This window comes from Hyperolius riggenbachi, chromosome 1 (assembly GCF_040937935.1).
Source record: "Hyperolius riggenbachi isolate aHypRig1 chromosome 1, aHypRig1.pri, whole genome shotgun sequence".
Lineage (NCBI taxonomy): Eukaryota > Metazoa > Chordata > Amphibia > Anura > Hyperoliidae > Hyperolius > Hyperolius riggenbachi.
Window position 1 is genome coordinate 649263720 of NC_090646.1, and position 23710 is coordinate 649287429.

At 44.9% G+C, this 23710-nt stretch overlaps 1 protein-coding gene and 2 long non-coding RNA genes across 10 annotated transcripts in view; 2 read left to right on the plus strand and 1 right to left on the minus strand.

Moving 5' to 3' along the window:
- Window positions 1–23710, plus strand: part of ST8SIA5 (ST8 alpha-N-acetyl-neuraminide alpha-2,8-sialyltransferase 5) — a 989793-nt gene that overhangs the window by 478307 nt on the left and 487776 nt on the right. The window lies entirely within an intron of this gene.
- The window catches only part of LOC137531529 (uncharacterized), a 296668-nt gene that overhangs the window by 251546 nt on the left and 21412 nt on the right, over window positions 1–23710 (minus strand). The window lies entirely within an intron of this gene.
- On the plus strand, window positions 3544–16537 carry LOC137531557 (uncharacterized). The gene is made up of 4 exons (XR_011023673.1): window positions 3544–3592; window positions 5827–5867; window positions 7792–7888; window positions 16035–16537. It is a non-coding gene; the product is annotated as an uncharacterized lncRNA (long non-coding RNA).

Below are 23710 nucleotides of genomic sequence, written 5' to 3' on the forward strand. Positions count from 1 at the left end.
TGACATGTAACATGTAGTGCATCTGTCTGCTTCAATACAGCTTGTTGCTGCACACAGCTCCTGAGTGCCGTGTCTTCTTTTAGTTTTGTGATGTATTGGAGTGCAGGTGTGGTGTGCCTGCAGGACACGGATGGCCGACTTGTTGTCGGTTTATACCCAAGGTGAGGAGTCCTTCTACTTTCACCCATAGCCAATATGATAACCGCAAATAAAAACCTCTCATAGTGTAATGCTGTAAAACTCTTTAATAATATAAAAGGTTATTGCACTCACATAAAATGACTTGTAAAACAGGGTAGAATTTAAAGAGAAACTGTAACCAAGAACTGAACTTCATCCCAATCAGTAGCTGATACCCCTTTTACATGAGAAATCTTTTCCTTTTCTCAAACGGATCATCAGTTCACTATGGTCCTGACAGTTTCCTGTCTGTGAACCTCATTGCATTGTGGGAAATAGCTGTTTACAGCTGTTTCTAACTGCCAAAAAAGCAAGCAGCATCTCCTTCCACTGACATCACCTGCCAGCAGTAAAAATGTCACCATGTGAAAAATGTCAGAATGTAAATGAGGAAGAGGAAAGATTTTACAATGGGAAAACACTGACTAAATAATTTATACATAACTATTGTAAAAATGAAGCACTTTTCTTATTACATTATTTTCACTGGAGTCCCTCTTTAATGTATGGGCTCTCCCCCATTCAGATAGCCTCGACTGGCTCCTTCCCATGTGCTATCCTTACAATGAATGGTTGACTGCCGAGCGCAGCCTCTACCTCACCGCTTCCCAACACAGCTCGCTTCACTAGTACTCATGCACTGCCACAGCCACGGTCTGCCCTACTAGTTTTGTTATAAAATAACTCATCAGCTCCCTGACCTCCAACCTGCGAGCGATCTGGCCTTATCACCAAGAACGACGAGAGTTCTTCTCGTCAGCAGGTAGACAATATCTGTCACTGGTGCAGAGAGAACAGGTTGGTCCTTAACGCAGCAAAAACTGTGGAGATGATTAACGACTTCAGGAAGCATGCCCCTTCTCCACCACCAATCCACATTGACGGAACTGAAGTGGCGATAGTTCCCTGCGTCCGCCTCCTGGGCACCACTATCTCAAACGACCTGAGATGGAAGGCTAACACCAGCTCCACCGTGGCAAAGGCCCAGAAAAGACTCTTCTTCCTCCGTCAGCTGAAAAAGTCTGGCATGCCCCATCAGGTCCTCACAAGACTCTACTCTGCCACCACAGAATCTATACTCTGCTCTTCCATCCTGGTCTGGCACACTGGTTCCTCCGTCAGCGACAGACAAAAACTCCAGAGGGTCATTAGATCAGCAGAGAATCATCGGGAAACCCCTCCCTCCACTTGATCTACTCTACAACTCGAGACTACACACTAGGGCGCTGAAAATAGCCATGGACCCCTCACATCGGGGCCACTGCTACTTCAGTCGCCTGCGTTCAGGGCGAAGATTCCGGGTCATCCCCACCAGGACCACGAGGCATAGGAACTCTTTTTTCCCTTCAGCAGTCAATCTCCTGAACTCCACCCACGTCTCACCACCACCCCATCCTTCTTAGGTTCACAGACGTGCTTGGGACTTATGGGCCGAGCCCTCATAGCCTGCCTCCACTTTCTGTTGTATCTTGCTAAATGCTATCTGTTGTATCTTGTTAAATGCTTTATCATGTATGTCTCTTGTTTAGTGCTCTATTTTTCATGTCCTTGTAGATGTTGAGCTCTGTATGTGCCAAACCCAATTCGAGGCGTGATCCTGTCACGCTTGGCGAAATAAATGATTCTGATTCTTGTAATAAATCACATTTAGATCCGGCACCAGCAACTCATCCGAGCTGCAACTCACAGCGACAGCATACAGGAGATAGAGCAGAGACAGCCTTCTTCACCTTTCAAAGGGGTTTATTAAGCATCTTGTGTTACATGTTGATTTCTTCAAAGTATAAATAGTCTTTCCTATGTCCTATGTACATCACATATGTTTACAGAATACATACAGGAAGCTAGTATTCTAACTAGGAAGCATAGAGAGCCGGATAGCTGGAAAGTAGAGTACAGTCCCCTTTTCCCTCCGTGCTCCCTCTTTATATGAACCAGAAAGAGTTAAATGTGACCTCATCTGAACCATCTATGATTGGTTCAGATCCCTTGTGATGTGAGGACACACACCTACTCGATTAATATTCTATAAGATATTTTGCCCTAGATGCAAAGAATTTCCATGTTGAATAAACATGGCTTTGTTTACTGTTCTTGTGGTGTAAATGTTGAGGTCAGTGAGACCTGTGGCCTTGTCCATAGAACAGCTTCTTGATATGTTCTAGTTTTGCTGACAGAACTGTAGATTTTCTCTCTAAGAGAAAATCCCCTTAAAGGGACTCCGAGCTCACCCTGAAAAGGAAAATAGTACTCACCAGGGGCTTTCTCCAGCCCAGCGCTGGTCGGGAGGTCCCACGACGGCGTCCTGGCTCCTCTCCTAGGCCCCGCTCCGAATGGCTGACCGGCGATTAAAGCGCGCATGCGCAGTACTTTCACGCCGGCCGCCGTGATGACGCGGGGCGGCCGGCGCCGTGACGTCAGCCGCGTCATACCAGGAAGAAGGAGCCCGACACTCGGCCGAGTGTCGCCGGGCTCCCGCCGGTCAGCCATTCCGGAGCGGGGCCTAGGAGAGGAGCCAGGACGCCGTCGTGGGACCTCCCGACCAGCACTGGGCTGGAGAAAGCCCCTGGTGAGTACTATTTGCCTTTTCAGGGTGAGCTCGGAGTCCCTTTAAAGGGCAGGTCTGCACCCCAAGCCTTTTTGACTAACTCAGTCCAAATAACTGAGACCTACTTAAATTATAACAATTCTGATCTGCCGGGCGGATCTACTCACCCCCAGCGATGCCGAACCCCTGCTGATCCCAGTGTTCACGACGCTACCCCACCCGCTGCGTGACGCACCGTACGCGCCACTCGTCGCCCCCCCCCCCCCCCCCAATAGCAACACAGTGCATCATCAGCCCCACAGCTGACACGTGTGCAGCTTGGCCCAGCAATGTCAGCAAAGGGGATCAGGTCCTGATCCCCGACGGCCACTAATGATACAATCTTTTTCATCCAATCTTACCATTTCTATATAGTATAAGGGTAAATTGAGTGAATATAATGAATGGATAGTTCAGGCAGTTACCTTATATTACATAGAAATGGTAAGATTGGAAAAAAACAGATTGGCCACCTTAATAAAAAAAATGAAGCAGATACTTACCTAAGGAGAGGGAAGGCTCTGGGTCCTATAGAACAAAGTAGTGAAGTCATGAACTGCGCTAACCAACTGACGGTTGCACTGTCGCTAGAACATTACCAAGCTTCTCGACTTTGTGAGTGTGATATCTGCATTGCCACCAGCAGGGGGAGCCCCAGCTTCTACAAAGCTTTCAAGGATGCAGGAATTTTTTGTGGAACAGGAAAAGCAGAGAGATGCTACTTTATTGCCCAATAAATCTATTAGATAAGAGGGCTTGTCCTGAGCACAAGTGTCAGAATCCCTCATGTTCTCATAGGTGAGCCATCTACCTCCTCAGCCTCAGGTAAGACTGGTCCTCTTGTGGTGTTCTATATCTCTGTGCATCAAATCTGTCTAAACTGCCTACAATCACCAAATGGAGCTGTAACGATCATCTTAATGTCATTGCACTACAGCTGTATTGTGTTAAATATTGTAAGAAACAATATTATGTAAGGGTACGTCATACAATTCATTGGATAACAATAGGGTTAACAGTAGCAAGCTTTCAAAGCAGCTTAGATCTCTTCGTCAAGTATTGTCTAACACATGAAGGGAATTTGTTTTTGTAAGTATATACACTGAAACAGATAGATAGATAGATAGATAGATAGATAGATAGATAGATAGATAGATAGATAGATAGATACAGGTTGATAGACAGACAGATATAGATACGATAGATAGATAGATAGATAGATAGATAGATAGATAGATAGATAGATAGATAGATAGATAGATAGGATAGATAGATAGGATAGATAGGATAGATAGATGCAGATTTACAGATTTAGATACATAGGCCTCAATTCACTAAGTTTTATCAAACACTTTATCGAAAGTTTGATAATTTACCTCATGGGTAAAATCTAATTTTGAATTCACGAAGATGTTATAGAGTTATTGAACGTTTTATCGATAAAACATTCGATAAATATATAACACCTTAGTGAATTCAAAATTAGATTTTACCCATGAGGTAAATTATCAAACGTTTAATAAAGTGTTTGATAAAACTTAGTGAATTGAGGCCTGATAGAAAGATAGATAGATACAGACAGACAGATACAATCAGATAGACAGACAGATTTAGATAGATAGGTAGATAGATGCAGATACAGGCAGATGGATGGATGGATGGATAGATAGATGCTGATTGAAATTGATTGAAATTGTGATTGGGTTGTGAATGCTGCGGCATAGATTTCTGGAAGATTAAACTGACAACAAAATTGACAAGTGTGTGGCTATCTTAAAGAGAACCAGAGAGGATAAAGAAAAGCTTTTATACATACCTGGGGCTTCCTCCAGCCCCATACGCACGGATCGCTCCCACGCCGCCTTCCTCCGCTGCTTGGGTCCCGTCATTACCGCCAGTCGGCCGTGGCCAATTGTCCGCATCACAGGGGCTCCCTCCATACACTTACGCGTGTGGCTGCCTACTGCACAGGCGCATGCGTAAGGGTATGGAGGGAGCCCCTGTAATGCGGACAATTGGCCGTGTCCGCTGGAAGTGACGGGACCCGGTACTGGCGATAGAGGAAGCGCATGATGGCGGCGTGGGAGCGATACGTGCGTATGGGGCTGGAAGAAGCCCCAGGTATGTATAAAAGCTTTTTCCATTTTCACACTTCGTTCCTCTCTGGTTTCCTTTAAGTGGAATATTAAACATGGCCCGTATTTTTTTTAACATTGTCTTCTATTAGGTGGAAAACTTTTGCAGCCATAAGTAAGAACACTTTTTTTTTTTACTCTTGCCGCCAACAGTCAAGCTTTAATTGAAAGTCAGATCCTCAGATTATCAGCAGCTTCAAGGACAACAGTGTTGTCTTTAACCACTTCACCCCCAATAGTTTTTTACAGTAACAGGCCAGAGCAGTTTTCACCTGTCTATTGTTTGTCTCAAGTGCATTTTAAATGAAGCAGGTGATTTTGGCGTTGCGACAACTCGGAGCAGGAATAGTGTTTAATGTCGCCGGGGAGTTTTGCGGCAGCAGGGAGAATTGTCATTCGGCTCTCCCGACACCCAACTCACCGGCGACAGATATTCCACAGTTTTATTTTATGTTTAAATCTACTTTTTACGTTTTAACAGTTTTATTGTTTTTGCTCAATGACACATTCATTGAAGTATGCCAGAGCTAAAATCTATGAACCATTGATCCGTTTTATCTCTTACTTGCTTTCATAAGCCCTTTTCTGCTAGGAAAGTGTTTTATAGTTGGATTTTCTTATCAGTGAGGATCACACTGTAGTCACTTCCTGTCTGAGGCAGGACTGAGTCAGCCACTTTCATACCTGATATTTAACTCTTTCAGGCAGAGAAAGAAAAAAAGGAACACAGCATAGTTATTAGTTTGCTAGGCACTGTACATACCCATGTCTATCTCATCATGTCACACGTCACTTCGGGTATCCCATCTTAATTAAAACAAGGCACATTTTATAGCAGTCAGGATGAATATAAACTTTGTAATAATATTTTACTTGTGGTTATTGTTATCGATTTTTCTAACATTCCATTCTATTATCTTGCAGGATGTCACAGGTCATAGATAAAAATGGATCAAATGAAAAAAGTACGTAAAGATTGCAAAAGTTCTAAAAAAAAAAAGTCAAACATGTTTTGTAGAATTTCCATTGGTAAAGCAACTATAACACTATGAAAGAGCCCCTTCAGATTTCCCCATAAGTCACCCACCACCACCCCTCTCCCCCATGGGTCTGTTCCCAGCTAGTTACCCCCACCTCTCCTGGGCAGCATGTTGCAGATGAGCCCCTTGACCTTGAGAAGATGAGGAGTCTTCACTGGGGAAGGGGGCGGCGATGGATTTCTGTCCTGCTGCAAAGTCCTCCCATGTTCAGGACCAGGTAGTCTGGTATCGTTCAGGAGGCAGAGCCCCATGCTGGATGGCTTAGCTGTTACAGCAATACCAGCCTGCATGGGATACAAAGGGTTAACTAGAGCTTGGAGGAGGGGAAGGAATCATTATATCTTATAACCTTTCACTGTATCTGTATAAAATCTTGTAAGCAAGCTGGACTCAAACATGACATGAGGCAGTTCTTTGCTGCTGTGTAACTGCACAGTGTTTCAAATGCTAACACGCACATGCTTACAAACTCTCTATTAAGTTGCATTCATTTGCAGCCAGATGGCACTCGTTGGCTAAATAGCAGTTTTGGACCAGCTGTGTGCCACCTACATTTTTTGGTATGTTCCATTAGGGGTAGGGGGCCCGTGCAGATAGCAGCCAGGCCCTTGGACTACCACCAGGACCTAGGCACCAGCCTAGGGAGCCTTGTGGATTATCCAGCTCTGCACAGCAAGCACGCAGTTAGGTGACCTGTGTGAAAGAGGCCTTAGTGTGAACAGGCCTTTAAAGGGCACACAAAGGTGAGTAAAAAAAACTATTTTTCCTTACCTGGGGCTTCTTCTAGCCCCTACAAGTCAAATCTATCCTTCATCGCAGTTCCTCCGGTCTTCATCCGCCTCCCGCCAGCAATTGCCGACCGCAGGAGGGGTCCAGCAGAGGCGTAGATAAGTAGCTATGGGCCAAGATGCAAGTTTTACATTGGGGCCCCCAAGCACTATATACATAACAATTGATACGGCGCACCAAGACCTGCTAAGAATTTCCACAGTGTCAGAGGTGCAAAAAGGGGATGGGGAACAGTTTGCTAATGATTACTACTACTTAAAGCATCTATAGAAGTGATTATTACCAGCACAGGACCAATAAAAAGTAATATTGTGCTTGAGGGAGGGCCCCTCGGGGCCCCTCTGGCCCAAGGGCCTGATGCGGTCACTACCTCTGCAACCCCTATTGCTACGCCACTGGGTCCGCGTCTTCTGCGCTTGCATGGGCTCGGGCCCGCGCAAGTCACCAGGAGCTCCCGATAACGTGGGCATACACCTGCGCATGTGCAGAAGACACAGGTGATCATTAGAGGCTTCCTGTGGGAGACGGGTGAAGACTGGGGCTGTGACGAGGGACAGACATGACTAGTAGGGGCTGGAAGAAGCCCCAGGTGAGTAAAAATAGCTTTTTTTTTTTTACTCACCTCGTGAGTCCTTTAAAGGGTACCTCCATTGTAAACTAAATTGCAACTCATCTTCCCCTTATAGTCCTCTAATGTAGGTCCAGTAAATGAATGGCAATATAAATCAGCTGTTTGCTGGGAAATGACCATAACTGGTACACCATGCCCCCCCCCCCCATTTGTGCCAGAAGCCTGCCTAGACACTACTGCAGCCATAGAGATCAGCAGGACTGCCAGGTACTGTAACTGGTATTGTTTAAAAAGAAACATATAAGGCAGCCTCCGTATCCCTCTCAATTCCCTCTCTGATCCTTTCAGGGGAGGCAGAGTCTGTAAACTAAATATAGCCACATCATTAATCAGGGGGGGCTGTTTGGTGGTTGATTAGCATATTTATGTTATAGGCATAATTAAATGAAGAAGTCATTTGTGACCCACTTTAACATTTGTCATTTCAAGGCCCTGCAAACTCGCTGTACGAGATCGTCATGGTGGCTCTGGCCGGGGTCGTCTTGCTGGTGTCTGGTCTGGTGTTTATACTACTGGTGATACAAAGGTGGGTGTCATGCTGAGCTGAAAGTGTGTCCCTCCGCGCTATATGTAGTCATCTGCACTATATCTCACCTCTCACTCAAGTCTCCAATATTTCTGGGGAAAGGGTTTAAAGATGAAAACAATAAAGGCCCATACGCTCTCTCACTTGCAAAGCAGTCATACTTCTCTATACTTATTTCTTCACAATCCCATAACCCTAAACAACTTTTTAACACCTTCAACTCTCTTCTCCACCCCCCCCCCCCCCTCCCGCCTCCCCCTACAACCACAAGCTTGTCTGCAGAGGACTTTGCAGCATATTTTGTGAGCAAAATTGAAACGCTACAGAACAGCTTTCAAAAGCAACCCTCTTCACCGGTCCAATCACCTCTTCCTTTTTCCTCTCTGCCCGGCAGCTCCCCTACTATTAACTATCCCTCTCCACATAACCACTCACCCACTCAAACCCCCTCCCTGCTAACAACCTTCTCTGCCTTAACTGAACAGCATCTTTCTTCACTAATCTCTAAAGCTCATCTTACTACATGCGCCTCAGACCCTATTCCCTCTCATCTTATCCCCCAGCTCTCCTCCCCCCTCATTCCTGCTTTAACAACACTGTTTAACCTTTCCATCTCAACTGGCATTTTCCCTTCTTCATTTAAACAAGCTATCATAACGCCACTAATCAAAAAACCCTCTTTAGACTCTACTGCCCTTTCTAATTACCGCCCAGTCTCTCTCCTTCCCTTTGCCTCCAAACTGCTGGAACGCCACATTTACTCAGAGTTGTCTAACTTTCTCTCTGCTAATTCCCTGTTGGACCCCTTCCAGTCTGGCTTCCGCCCTCAACACTCTACGGAAACCGTTCTCACTAAGGTTGCCAATGACCTCCTAGTTGCTAAAGCCAAAGGCAGATTTTCGGTACTAATACTCCTAGATCTGTCCTCTGCCTTCGACACTGTTGATCATACCCTGCTTCTCCAAACCCTCTCAACACTGGGAATCAAGGGCTTAGCACACTCCTGGCTCAACTCTTACCTGTCTGGACGTTTTTTCATGGTCTCCTATGCCAATACCAACTCCTCTCCACGCCCACTGTCTGTGGGAGTACCACAAGGGTCCGTCCTCGGACCCCTCCTCTTTTCCATTTACACCCATGGCCTGGGACAGATAATAAGCTCTTTTGGGTTTCAATACCACCTCTATGCTGATGACACCCAAATTTATTGTTCTGCCCCAGACCTCTCCACACTACTATCAAAAGTCCCCAAATGTCTATCCGCTGTATCTACATTTATGTCATCCCGCTTCCTTAAACTCAATATGAGCAAAACAGAGATTGTGATATTTTCACCTTCGCTCTCTGTTCCACCTCCCACTGTCACAATCAATGTAGAGAACACCCCAATAGCATCAACCCCCAAAGCTCGTTGCCTAGGGGTAACTCTGGACTCTGAGCTCTCCTTTAAACCACATATTAACACTTTAACTACCTCCTGCTACTTCCATCTCAAAAACATTTCCAGAATCCGTCCCTTCCTTTCACAAGAAGCAACTAAAATGCTTGTGCATGCCCTAATCATCTCCCGTCTTGACTACTGCAACACCCTACTCTGTGGTCTACCAAAAAGCAGATTGGCACCTCTCCAATCCCTACTAAACTCTGCGGCCCGTCTCATCCACCTCTCTTCTAGATCCTCTGAGACAGCCCCTCTCTGCCAATCCCTCCATTGGTTACCAGTTGCCCAAAGGATCCAATTTAAACTTCTCACACTTGCATACAAAGCTCTACACAAGCTATCGCCTCCATACATTTCCTCTTTAATCTCCAGATACCTCCCTGCTCGGACCCTCCGTTCCTCACAGGAGACCCTTTTGTCCTCCAGCCTAGTCACCTCCTCTCACTCTCGCATCCAAGACTTCTCACGGGCGGTCCCTCTCCTTTGGAACTCTCTCCCTCAACCGGTTCGTCATGCCACGAGTCTGGAAACCTTCAAACGTACTCTGAAAACACACCTGTTCAGACAAGCCTATAATTTGCTATAGGCAGCACTGAAGGCACACTGGCTCACCCACTAATCCTTGTGTTTCCTTCCCCTTTGTTTCCTCCCCACTACCCTCTAGATTGTAAGCTCGCAAGGGCAGGGACCTCCTCCTAGTGTTTCTCATACTGCTGTAATTTTAACATATGTATATGTACCAACTACATATCAACTATGTATGTATCTGTATTTACTCTATTCAATGTCATGACTGTACAGTGTCTTGTATTTCTTATGTATATTTGTTCCCCATTATTTGTTTGTACTATGTACAGCGCTACGGAAGATGTTGGCGCTATATAAATAAAAAATAATAATAATAATAATAATAATACCTACTAAGTGATTTTTTGAACGATTCTGCACGCTGTACGATTTTTTTCAAGATATGTGCAACATTGTTTAACGAAAATTTGTTAAACAATGTTTCACAACGCACACCACCGTTCCTTTTTGAATGACCGCCATGTCTGATTAAGTTGTGTAGGATTGTTCTGATCCTCAACAACTTTTGTTATATTCGTTTGTCGGTGGAGATCACCAATCCATCTGGCGGTGATCTGCCGGTGAGTACGTAGCTTAAGAGTTGGAGAAGTTCTCTCCGGGCAGCTGGTGAACACACCCATGTGACTGAGGACTGGTGTACACTTAGAGCGCTTCTGAGCGCCATTTAAAACGCCAGCGCCTTAAAAAGCTCTTGGCTAATGTTTCTCTATGTGATGGATCACACCAGAGTGATGTGATTTTTCCCAAAACGCAAAGGTGGGTCCTGCAGCACTTCTGACACAATTCAGCCTCAAAGTTAAGTATAGGAAAGTGGAAAATCGCTCTGAAAAGCGCTAGAACAGGGCGATTTTCCAAGCGTTTTTGTTACAAAACTGGTACACTGCAGCTCTACTGCACACAAAAATGCTAACAAGAAAATGGAGAAGATGGATGCCAGCATAAGCACGAGGGGCTAGAGAACAGCCCCACACAGATAAGTAACATCACACACACACACTCCACTTACAAACTTCACTTAGGGCAGGGGTGTCAAACTCAAATACAACCTGGCCAAATTGTACACTGGGGCGTAGTCGCGGGCCAACCTCAATGTCTACTGGCCGCCTTCCTCCCTTATAAAGTTCCCAGGTGTCTAATGGCCCCTCTTGAGCTCCTCCTATACAGTTCCCTGGTGTTTAGTGGCCCCCTCCCTCCCCTATACAGTTCCCTGGTGCGTAGAGGCCCCTACCCTCCCCTATACAGTTCCATAGTGTTTACTTATTCCGTCCATCTCCCCCATATGGCTTTCCTAGTGCTCTAGGGCTTCACCTCCAATATAGCTTACCTGGTGGTCTAGAGTGGGCCAAATATAATGTTAAATGGGGAAACCCCTTGAGGGCCAAATTTGAGGGTTTTGAAGGCTAGATTTGACTGGAGTTTGACTTGTGTGCCTTTGAGGGAGGTTCATGGTATATATTTCGATAAAACGGTGCTTCGGTTCCTTTTTTTAGGTAGCATGAATCTCAAAATTACAAATATTAATTATTGCACAACTGTTTCAGGGCCCATTTTCACTAGGGCAGGGTGCGGCCCGAATCTGTGCTGTGTTGGCAGCGTTTCCCCGCAGGTGAGTTGGGGGAATGAATATGCCAGCCTCCATGTCCTTCTCAGTCCAGGTGTAATCCTTTGAAGCAAATAATAAGCAAGGAAAAGCAATATTAATTTTATGAGAAACTAGCTGATGACCCGGCGTTGCCCGAGTATGTATTTGGCTGGTGTCGGCTCTGCCTACTTTTTCTACCCCTAAAGGTGCCCATACACGGTACAAGAAAAACATTCAATTTTCCCGTTTATTCAACCAAAACTATCAAAAGAAAGTTTAAAATAATCTTTTTTTCGATCAAGAAAAAAGAATCGATTATCCAGTTTTTTCAATAAAAATCCAATCGGACATGTTGGAAAAATCTTTATATTCGATCTAACGGAATAATCAAACAAAATCAAACAAAATTATCTAAATCGAAAAAAAGAAAAAATTGTACCATGTATGGGCACCATAACACACAACCACTCAATGACCAAGTTTTTGAGCTTTGGCATCAATAATTTGTATATTCCCATACAAATGAAACAAATCTGATTGGCGGTTTGTGACTCCGCCCCTCTCCAGCATTTGAACCCCAGTCACCCAGTGACCAGCTGTAGCAGGTTTGAGGCATCTGCTATTAACAGTGTAAAAATGGCAGCAATTTAGCCCCTTGGCGGCCCCTTGAAAATCAACAGGTGAATTTTGATTGGCTATTATCGGCTCCACCCACTTCCCTGAATATGAATCTCAGTTACACAGTGACCAACTGGGCAAAGTTTGTGAACCGTGCCATTAACAGTGTAAGAATTGCTGCAGTTTATATTTTCCCAGTGAAATTTGTTTTTGGCTCTGTCCACTTTTTGTAACCTAGGCACACAGTCACTCAATGACCAAGTTTGTGAGCTTTCGGGTCCTTGACATCAATAAAAACAAATCTGATTGGCTGTTTGTGGCTCCGCCCCTTTTCAGAATTTGAACCCGAATGACCAACTGTACCAGGTTTGAGGCTTGTGCCATTAACAGTGTAAGAATGGCAGCAATTTTAATATTCCCCTTGAAAATCAACAGGTGACCATTGATTGGCTTTTTTAGGCTCCACCCACTTCTCTGAATATTAATCCCAGTCACCCAGTAACCAACTGTGCAAAGTTTGAGAACCCTGCCATTAACAGTGAAGAAGGGCTGCAGTTTACATTTTCCCAGGGAAATATTTTTGCACTCCACCCAGTTTTTGTAACCTTGACAAACAGTCAAGGTCATGATCAAGTTTGTGAGCTTTCGGGTTCCTGGCATCAAAATTGTGTGAATGGAAGCAGTTTATCCAGCAAAGAAATCTGATTGGCTGTTTGTGTCTCCGCCCCTTTAGTGAATTTGAACCCCAGTCACTTAATAACTGACTGTAGCAGGTTTGAGGCTTCTGCCATTAACAGTGTAAGAAGGCAAGCAGTTTCAATATTATCTTTGATAATCAATAGGTATATTTTGATTGGCTGTTGTAGGCTCCACCTACTTTTCTGAATATTAATCCCAGTCACCCAGTGACCAACTGTCTCAAGTTTGAGAACCCTGCCATTAACAGTGTAAGAATGGCTGCAGTTTATATTTTCCCATGTAAAGTTAAGTTTTGGCTCCGCCCACTGTTTCTAACCTTGACATACAGTTCAAGACCAAGTTCATGAGCTTTGGGGTCCTTGGCATCAATAAATTGCATTTTTCCATTGAGATTAAACAAATATGATTGGCTGTTTGTAGCCCACTCCCTTTTCAGAATTTAAACCCCAGTCTCCCAGTCACGGACTATACCAGATTTTAGGCCTCTGTCATGAAGAGTGTAAGAATGGCGGCAATGTAAATATTCCCCTTGAAAATCAATAGGTGAATTTTGATTGGCTGTTGTAGACTCCACCCACTTTCCTGAATATTAATCCCAGTCATCCAGTGACCAACTGTGTCAAGTTTGAGAACCATGCTAATAACAGAATGGCTAAAATCAAACTAACAAATCTGATTGGCTGTTTGTGGTTCCACCCAAGTGGAACCTTAACTGTAAAAAAAAATAAAAAATTAGTTATACTTACCTGGGGCATCTACCAGCCCCCTGCAGCCATCCTGTGCCCTCGTAGTCACTCATGGCTCCTCTGGTCCCCCGCTGCCAGCTAGTTTCATTTTTGCCGACTGGGAGTTGGCCGGCCGCCATGCGTACGTTTTTACGCATTCCTGCTGGTGCAGGAAGCTATTGCAGACATCAACAAGTACATTTTTACGCGTTACGGGTGTAAACGGGTAAAAATGTACTTGTTTTTTACAGTTAAGGTTCCCTTTAACAGTGTAAGAATGGTAGCAATGTATATATTCACCTTAAAAATCAACAGGTAAATTTTGATTGGCTGTTGTAGGCTCCACCCATTTTCCTGAATATTAATCCCAGTCACTCAGTGACCAACTGTGCAAAGTTTGAGAACCCTGCCATTAACAGTGTAAAGGTGCATACACACATCAGACTATAGTCTTTGGAAAATAAAAGATCACAGACCAATCTTACCACCCTTAATGTAGTATGAGAGCCATACTCTACACGGTCTATTCTATGGAGCTGAACTCCACATCAGAAAAAAATCTTTGCAAGATGCTGCACACACAGATGCTGTACAGACACAAAAGATCAGTATCTGCAAAAGATCTGTTCCTGCCAAAAATCCATTCCTGCAAATTGCAATGATAGTCTATGAGATCTGCAGATCATCATACACACATGATTTAACTGACATTCATCTGCAGATCAGATCCACCAGGATGGATTTTCAGATCTGCGGATGACTGCTTGATCTGCAGATGAATGTCAGTTAAATCATGTGTGTATGATGATCTGCAGATCTCATAGACTATCATTGCAATTTGCAGGAATGGATTTTTGGCAGGAACAGATCTTTTGCAGATACTGATCTTTTGTGTCTGTACAGCATCTGTGTGTGCAGCATCTTGCAAAGATTTCTTTCTGATGTGGAGTTCAGCTCCATAGAAAAGACTGTGTAGAGCAGGGGTCTCAAACTCAATTTACCTGGGGGGCCGCAGGAGGCAAAGTCAGGATGAAGCTGGGCCGCATAAGGAATTTCACAATCGCGGCGCATCGCCGCCTCTGCCCGCCCCCTTCACTCTTCCTTCACAGAGAGGGGCGGGGAGAGGCGGCGATCCGTGCGGCGATTGACGTCAGGAGGGGCAAAGCTGAAGCTGAAAGCTCTGCCCCTTCCAGGAAATGGGGGCTCTGCAGCCCACGTTTAGCGGCGGGGATGCAGCGGATTACTTGGGAGCACTGAAGCGAACTATAAGGAAGATTTTGCCAGCGAGGGCCACAAAATATTGTATCGAGGGCTGCAAATGGCCCGCGGGCGGCGAGTTTGAGACCCCTGGTGTAGAGTATGGCTCTCATACTACATGAAGGGTGGTAAGATTGGTCTGTGATCTTTCATTTTCCAAAGACTATAGTCTGATGTGTGTATGAGCCTTTAGAATGGCTGAAGTTTATATTATAGTTTATATTTGACCAGTGAAAGCGTTTTTGGCTCCGGCCACTTTTTGTAACCTTGACACACAGTCACTCAATGACCAAGTTTGTGAGCTTTCAGGTTCCTGGCATCAAAAATGTGTGAATGAAAGCAGTTTATCCAGCAAAGAAATCTGATTGGCTTTTTTTTGGCCCCACCCCTTTAGTGAATTTGGATCCCAGTCTCCCAATAACCGACTGTAGCAAGTTTGAAGCCTCTGCCACACACAGTGTAAGAATGACAGCAGTTTAAATATTCCCCTTGAAAATCAATAGGTGACTTTTGATTGGCTGTTGTAGGCTCCACCCACTTTCCTGAATCGTAATTCCTTCATTTAAAGGGGGCTTAGATGCTTTCCTTGCGTTGAAAGACATCCATGGCTACAATTACTAGGTAATGCCTAATGATGTTGATCCAGGGATTTTATCTGATTGCCATCTGGAGTCGGGAAGTTTTTCCCTTTAGGGGCTAATTGGACCATGCCTTGTAAGGGTTTTTTCTCCTTTCTCTAGATCAACAGGGATATGTGAGGGAACAGGCTGGTGTTGTACTTTATACTGGTTGAACTCGATGGACGTATGTCTTTTTTCAACCCAAAATAACTATGTAACTATGTAACTATGTAATCTCATTCACCTAGGACCAAGTGTGCCAGGTTTGAGAACTCTGCCATCGTAACAGTGTAAGAATGGCTGCAGATTACATTTTCCCATTAAAAATAAATAGCTGAAATTTGATTGGCTTTTTTATGCTTTTCCTGGATTTGCAACCTTGGTCACCAGCTGTGCAGGGGGGACCCGAGACCCCCAGAACATATCATCTAGGTAGTAAGGGGAACTGTATACCAAGTTTCGTTCAAAATTGGTGAAGCAGTTTTCGAAGTGATCACGGCACACACACCACACCACACACACACACATCCGATTTTTTATATATAGATGGGTGGAGATATTTGAAATAACACTCCTGAGTTTTTTCTAAAAAACTGTCAATTCTTCTTCTTTTTAGGCGCTGGAACATCTGCAAATTCCCCCTATTCCCGTAGCACCGAGGAGAATGCTGTGCCCATTATTAACGTCAATCGCAGTGCACACGACAAACATCCCTACAGGCTGGGTACCGGGCCCCATACACATCAGCTTCATCTCGGAGAGGGGCAGGACCGCATCGGAGATTCCCATTGGTCGAGTGCAACTCTCCAAAGACGCCCTTCTGTACATCTCTCTGATGTCTATGAACCTGCCTGATGACGCGAGCCAGAGCAGCGGCCCTGAGGGGGTCCAGCAACGCTACATTAACACTGCTCAGCCATATGACGGACTATAACGTAACTCTGATAGAATCAACATGTCAAATCATGGACAGGCGATCAGTCTACCTCTACCTGCAATTCTTATCTCCAGAGTTTTGAGGGAAACGAAAAAACAAAAAGAATCTTAGTATTTGCAGGCCTTACAGAGGTTATTGGACACTTGGATCGCTTCTAGCTGGAGTATAAAGGGACTCCGAGCACCTCTCATGGCATGCCTTTAAAACTCCGACCAGTACTGTAAAGTACTTAAAGATGCATACATTCTGTAGCTTGTGCTCTCCTCTTTCATTTGATGCCTGGATCACCGCTCTACACCAAATAGTTTTCGTTCCATTTCAATTTAAAAATGGTGGCTGCCATCTTGGCTGTTATAACTTCCGGGTCACCCCTGTCTTCTATGTTAGAGAAGTGCATCACTGAATGAAGCAGGAAGAGGAAGTGACACGCATGGCCATTGCAAGAGGCTCCTCCAGAGAGGTCATAGCACGACTTTGTTGGAAGCCGTCTGTCTTAAAGGCATGCCCATGAGAGGTGCTCGGAGTCCCTTTAACAAAGGTCTCGAGTCTTGTACATGCATATCAGGACTGTGGTCCGCTGGGATCAGGACTTGATCCCTCAGCCGACATTCCCAAACTAGCTTAAAGGAAACCCGAGGTGAAAAGAAACTGATGAGATAAACAATTGTAGTTATCCTCCTCCTCCTAAAAATGACTTTTTAGGTTATCCCAGTTTTATTTTATATTTAAATTTACTTTTTACGTTTTTACTGTTTCATTGCTTCTGCTCAATTACACATTCATTTAAGTATTCCAGAGCTAAAATCTATGAACTATTGACCCTTTTTATCTCTATTCTTCTCTCGGAAGCAATTTTTTTGCTAGAAAAGTGTTTGATGGCTATAATTCCTTGTCAATGAGGGTTATGCTATAGTCCGACGCATTCCGGACAGAAACTGTCACTTGCATACCTGATGTTTAACTCTTTGAGGCAGAGAAAGAAAAAAAGGAACACAGCAGTTATTAGTGTGCTAGGCACTGTACATACACATGTCTATCTCCTCATGTTACGTGTCACCTTGAATATCCTTTAAGTACAGACATGTTACTAGCCTACAAGCTAGTAACACATCTGTTACTATGGAGCAGATAGGAGCGGCAAGCAGGTCGATCGGCAGAGTGGTTTGTGGTGGTTGTGGTGATCAGGAGAACAATGCGCTCAGGAGCAATCACTAACGATTTAGCAAGCTGGGACCATCAGAGGCTTTCCACTACAGAGTAAAGTACTGTATATTCTGGAGTATAAGACTACTTTTTAACCCATGAAAATCTTCTGAAAATTCAGGGGTCGCCTTATACTCCGGGTGTCATTGATGCCGGGTGATACGCCCTATCCTGTTACCGCCTCTCGGATCTCGCTGGTGAGGACCTGTAGTGAAGCGGCGCAGGCGCACATGTGCGAGATCTGAGAGGCAGAGAAGGAGGTAAGTAGGATACAAGGGCGGGACAGACGGGTGAAAGAGGCGTGTTTTATGGGCACAATCGCAATCTATTCCTCCATACCGCTCTGATCAGAGCCGGATTAAGGCTAAATGGGGCCCTAAGCAAAGTAACTGATTTGGGCCCCCCCATCATGTCGTAATAGAATCAGAAGATGCAGCTGCACAGCAATATGTCGCACACACCGGGCAGCCGAGCTACTGGTTGCTATGGGCAACAGCACGCTTTCCTCTGTGGGTGCACAATGCAGGGAATAGCAGCGGCAAAATTCAGAGTGAGAGATGAATGGCTGGGACATTTGCACTCAGGGGCTGGGGCACCCCTGTGAAGAGGGCGCCAGATATCACAGCAGCAGCACTTTCCCCCTGCATCTCCAGCCTGGCAATAGCAGAAAGCTCTGGACACCGCCAAACCGGAAGCCGTTCCCCAGACAGAATTATATAACCACTCCCACCACCGAACAACCAATTTCCTCCCAAACTAGACAGCCACCATGCAGCCTCCATCCCAGTGAATACGATAGTCCAGCAGAGAAGGCAGCCGCAGTGGGGGAGAATGACAGCACCAGATGAATCACATTCACCTATTGCGATCCAAGCAATAGAGGTCCCGTCATCCGGAGCCCATCTGTCTCCTCTAGAGTGCTCCCGCTCTGTTACTACTACTATTACTACTTCCTACTTCATGTCTGATCTGAGAATCAGGAAGTTCAGAGCGAGTGGCTGCACTGTAGAAGAGACAGATGGGTTTCAGATGACGGGATCTCTATTGCTTGGATCATGGATAGGTGAGTGAGCGTTTGCCATCTGCTGCTATCATTCTTGCTGCAGCTGTGGTTCTCTGTGGGATGGGAGGGTGGAGTGGGCAGCGGCAGAGCGCACAGTAGCAGGAGGGGGACCTAGGAGGAGAGCCTGGCTCTGAAGACAATCAGCAGCGCACGGCATCATTTGACAAGACAAGACAAATAACATTTATATTGCGCTTTTCTCCTGGTGGACTCAAAGCGCCAGAGCTGCAGCCACTAGGACGCGCCCTATAGGCAGTAGCAGTGTTAGAGAGACAAATCAAATCAAATCAAAGATAGCTTTATTGGCATGACCAAGATTCATACAGGTATTGCCAAAGCAAGGGGAAAAAGGGGGACATGGGAGGGGGTGGGGTAGGGGGACAATGGCTAAGCAGTCTGTGGACATTTTTAGGTTTACAGTTCCGTTATGCTCCTCTCAGTCTGTGGCATGCTGTGACATAGTGTGCAGCGGTTGTCACTGTGGATTCCTCTTCTCCCAGTAGGATATATGTTTTTCTCTCATCTTCTAGTGTGAGAAAGTCTGGGAATAGTTCCGACAATTTCTTAAAGTAAGTGTCCCTGGTTGCAGTATATTTGGGGCAGTGCAGCAGGAAGTGGCTTTCATCCTCAAGGGTCTTCTGCTCACAGTGTTGGCATAGTCTCTCCTCCCTGGGTTTGTACATCTGTCTGTGTCTCCCAGACTCTATTTCGAGGTTGTGAGCACTCAATCTGTAGACACTCAGGATTTTCCTCTCTTGAGAGTTTTGCAGCTTTTCCAGGTATGGGGCCATTTTATATTCTCTTTGTAGAGACTGGTATATGGCTAGCTTTTGTGACTGTTTTATTTCACTCCTCCATTTTTCCACATAGTCTTCTTTGCTCTTAGCTGTGGTGTGTTTTATCTGGACTTTTGTTATGACCTGTGGGCCGGGGGTTGGAGGGAGTATAGAGCTGACCACGACTTTCAGTGCACACGGCTTTTCTTGGTCTTCATTGTGCAGCATGGCTTTGTAGTGGGGTGAGTCAGGGCTGCTGCTCTGTAGGTGGGCCCAGAAGGACAACTTGCCTACGGTCTCCTACTGAATAGGTGCTGGCTTACTGAACAGGCAGAGCTGAGATTCGAACCCTGGTCTCCTGTGTCAGCGGCAGAGCCCTTAAAGGGACTCCAAGCAGTGCCTGTGGATATGCCTTTAAGCATACCCACAACTAATTCATTACATCCTCACACCTACCAGCATGATGTTTGTAATTATATCCCCCTGGGTTCCTTATATTTCATTGCATTGTGCTGAATCGAGCTGCCAACTTTGGAGAAAAGTCGTCCTGTGGCTGTGATTTAGATCGTGAAAATATCAAAAACTAAAAGGCATAGAGCAGCCGTTTATATATCATTGGAAAGAGGAGAAAGAGAGCTTTAAAATTATATGAATCTTTCCATAGCTACTGCACTGCTCAGAGTCCCTTTAACCATTATACCATCCAGCCACCGCTGACTTTGGAGAAAAGTCGTCCTGTGGCCGCGATTTCAATCGCGAAAATATTGAAAACTAAAAGGCATAGAGCAGCTGTTTATATATCATTGGAAAGAGGAGAAAGAGAGCTTTAAAATGATATGAATCTTTCCATAGCTACTGCACTGCTTAGAGTCCCTTTAACCATTATACCATCCAGCCACCGCTGACTTTGGAGAAAAGTCGTCCTGTGGCCGCGATTTCAATCGCGAAAATATCGAAAACTAAAAGGCATAGAGCAGCCGTTTAGATATCATTGGAAAGAGGAGAAAGAGAGCTTTAAAATGATATGCATCTTTCCATAGTTACTGCACTGCTCAGAGTCCCTTTAACCATTATACCATCCAGCCACCGCTGACAGGATGGCAAGGGCTGGTTTATGTGCTAATGGGGCCCCTTTGACTCTGAATGGGGCCCCAAGCGACTGCTTTTGTTGCCTGGTCGGTAATCCGGCCCTGGCTCTGATAAACAGGGAGACAGGGAGAGCTGACCAGTCAGTCCACTTAGGGAGAGATGACCATTCCAACCAGTCAATCGCCTATATACTGTTATATACTGGGTACCACATACAGTGCAGCACCAGTATCTGTTCATACATAGCACCAGTATATGATTTTTTTTTTTAAATCTGGTGTGCATTGGAAGAGGGGTAGTCTTATACGGCGAGTATATCGCAAACTCTATATTTTAACTGGAAAAGTGTGTGTGTTTGTGGGGGGGGGGGGGGGGGGGGGCGAGATATATGGTATCTAAGGTTTTATTGTTTTGTTTGGGGGGTTTTTTGCTGCAGGTGTCCTTTAATACACCACTTTCTATAGTGGTGTTAGTGAAAGCACTCTCAAACAGTCACCGATATGTTACTTGTAAAGTTCCTTACATCCCATGATCCTTTGCCGTTCTGATTTGCTCTATGGCTGCTCTGCCTGTTTGCTTGACACACCCATATGTAGGTCTTGGTATCCAGTGTGAAGGGGCTCTGGAATCTCCTGAAGGAACAATTAAAAAGCTTTTCCTGAACTTATCTCTGGAATACTTTTTGCCCTTCTTTCTCCTCACTGTTAACTTAAATATCCGCCCACCCAAGAAGAAGCCCAGCTATTGGCCAGCGGTTCATACCTCACAATTCAGACAACCCCTCCCCTCTGCTGGAGGCATGGAATGATTTGCCTCCAGTGATGTCACATCCATCATAAACATGTATAAATGATAGGATAGAGCTTCAATTCATTATATACTATTTATGTGTCCCTGTAGTCCAGCTACTCTGTGACAGTTTTTATATTTTTTGTTCAGTATTACTCTAATGGTGGAGAATCAGATGATTAAAACACAGCCACTTGTGATCGGCGGTTCTTTTTAGGAAGTGTCTTCTGATAATCATACAGGTGCTTGGCTACCCTGTACAAAGACCTCAATCGTAAAGGGGTACTATGGTGAAAAATTGTAACAGTCAAAATATGTGAAAACACATGCAAATAAGAAGTATGATTTTTTCCAGAGTAAAATGAGCCATAAATTACTTTTCTCCTATGTTACTGTCACTTACAGTTATAGAAATCTGACAGAAGCAACAGGTTTTGAACTAGTCCATCTCTTCAAGGGGGATTCTCATGGATTTATTTATTTTCAAAAGCACTTGGTGAATGGCAGTTGCTCCGTCCAGCTGCCAAAAAAGTGTACAGTGAGCAGGGAAGCTGGCCAGCATCATCGTTTAATTCCTTTTTAGGGAATATCTTTATATAGACTTTGCCTTGCTAAGAATTCACTATGAAGAGATGGACTAGTCCAAAACCTGTCGGTAATGTCAGATTTCTACTACCTACTGTAAGTGGCAGCAACATAGGAGAAAAGTAATTTACTCATTTTACTCTGGAAAAAATGTACCATACATACTCGGCTATAAGTTGAGAAATTTAGGACTAACTCAAAGTATAAAAGTGTGGGGGGGGGGGGGGGGGGGGCGACTTGTACTTGTGATTGTCCTACATTTACCAACTTATAGCCAGGATGAGAGGGCTGCCTTTCTCTCTCCCCCTCCCTGTAGTGGACTAGTGGCCGGGGACTTTCATGCTCCCACCCACCCACGATCACCCAAAGGACCTCCACCACTGTCTATCTTCCCCCTGTGTAAAATGCTGTGGAATCGCCGCAGCCGACTTACGATTCCAGCACCAGCTGTCATGCGCTATCCTCTTCCTCACTCACGCCGCGTCGTGCGACTTCTGGAGGCGGCACTAGTGCACGCAAGTCTGCATACCGCCGGCTACCATAGTCACATGATGCGGCATGAGTGAGGAAGTGGAGAGTGCATGACTGACATGACTGTGCTGGACTCATACCGTAAGTCGGCTGCGGCGATTCCACAGCATTTTACATAGGGGTAAGATAGAGAGTGGCGGACATCCTTTGGGTGATGGTGGGTGGAAGGTAGGGAGGATTAAAGTTCCTGACAGCCACTTCACTGCTGCTGCACGCGGCATTCGATTACATGGGGGAAAGATAGATGTAGACATGCTTTGGGAGACGGAGGGAGGATTAAAGTCCCTTGCAACCATTTTGCTCCTGCTGTAGACTACACAGCATTTCATTACACACGGTGGGGATGGAAGGGGGGGGGGGGATAGAGAGGGGGTCACCCTTTGGGTGATGGTGGGTGGGAGGTAAGATCAATGTCTCCAGCCACTAGTGCTCTGCAGGGAGGGAGAGAGACAATGCATGGCTGCACTTGGGGGCCAGGAGGGGTTAATGGCCACAATACTGTATGCAGTGCAGCTATTAACCACTCCTGGTCCCCAAGTGCAGTCGTTAACTTTTAGGGGTAGACTTATACTGGAGACACAGAACAATTCCAGCTTAAGGGGCTCAAATATTGGGGTCGACTTATACACGAGGTCGACTTGTTTCCAAGTATATACGGTACTTCATATCTGTCTATGTTTGCACTTATTTTAAATGTTATAATTTTTCGCCATAGTGCCCCTTTAATATGTATTATAACAGAGATTCTTTCTCATGTTACCTGTTTTAATGTTATTTCTTTTACATGACATTTATTTTATGTGTATCTTATATGTATGCCATCATGTGTAAAATAAGCCATAAGCTGCTTAAATAAATATATCCCATATTTTAAATACAAACGTGTTGAATTATTTTGTAAATCACTTATTTTGCATGTTTTTTGTTGTTGTTGTAAGCAAAGATTTTTGTACGCAAAAAAAGGTTAAAGAAAAAAAAAAGGTGACATGCAAATGCATTCTTTTTTTGTCCAGGACTTATGCTGAAATATACATTAAGACTTAAAGAGACTCTGTAACAAAATTGTAAGCCTTATTTCTTCTGTCCTATAAGTTACTATTACTGTTCTAATGTGGTCTGTCTAACTGCAGCCTTTCCTACTTGCACTGTCTCTGTAATAAATCTTATCTCCTTTCCTCTGTCGTGTCTGTCGGGCTGAGGCTGGAATGTGTGGAATGTGCAGCACTGCTTGTCATTGGCAGAAGCTTTACACACCCCCTCCAAGCTCTGCATGAGTCACACAGTAAGCTAGTTCTCAGCCTATGATACTCTGGTTAGAA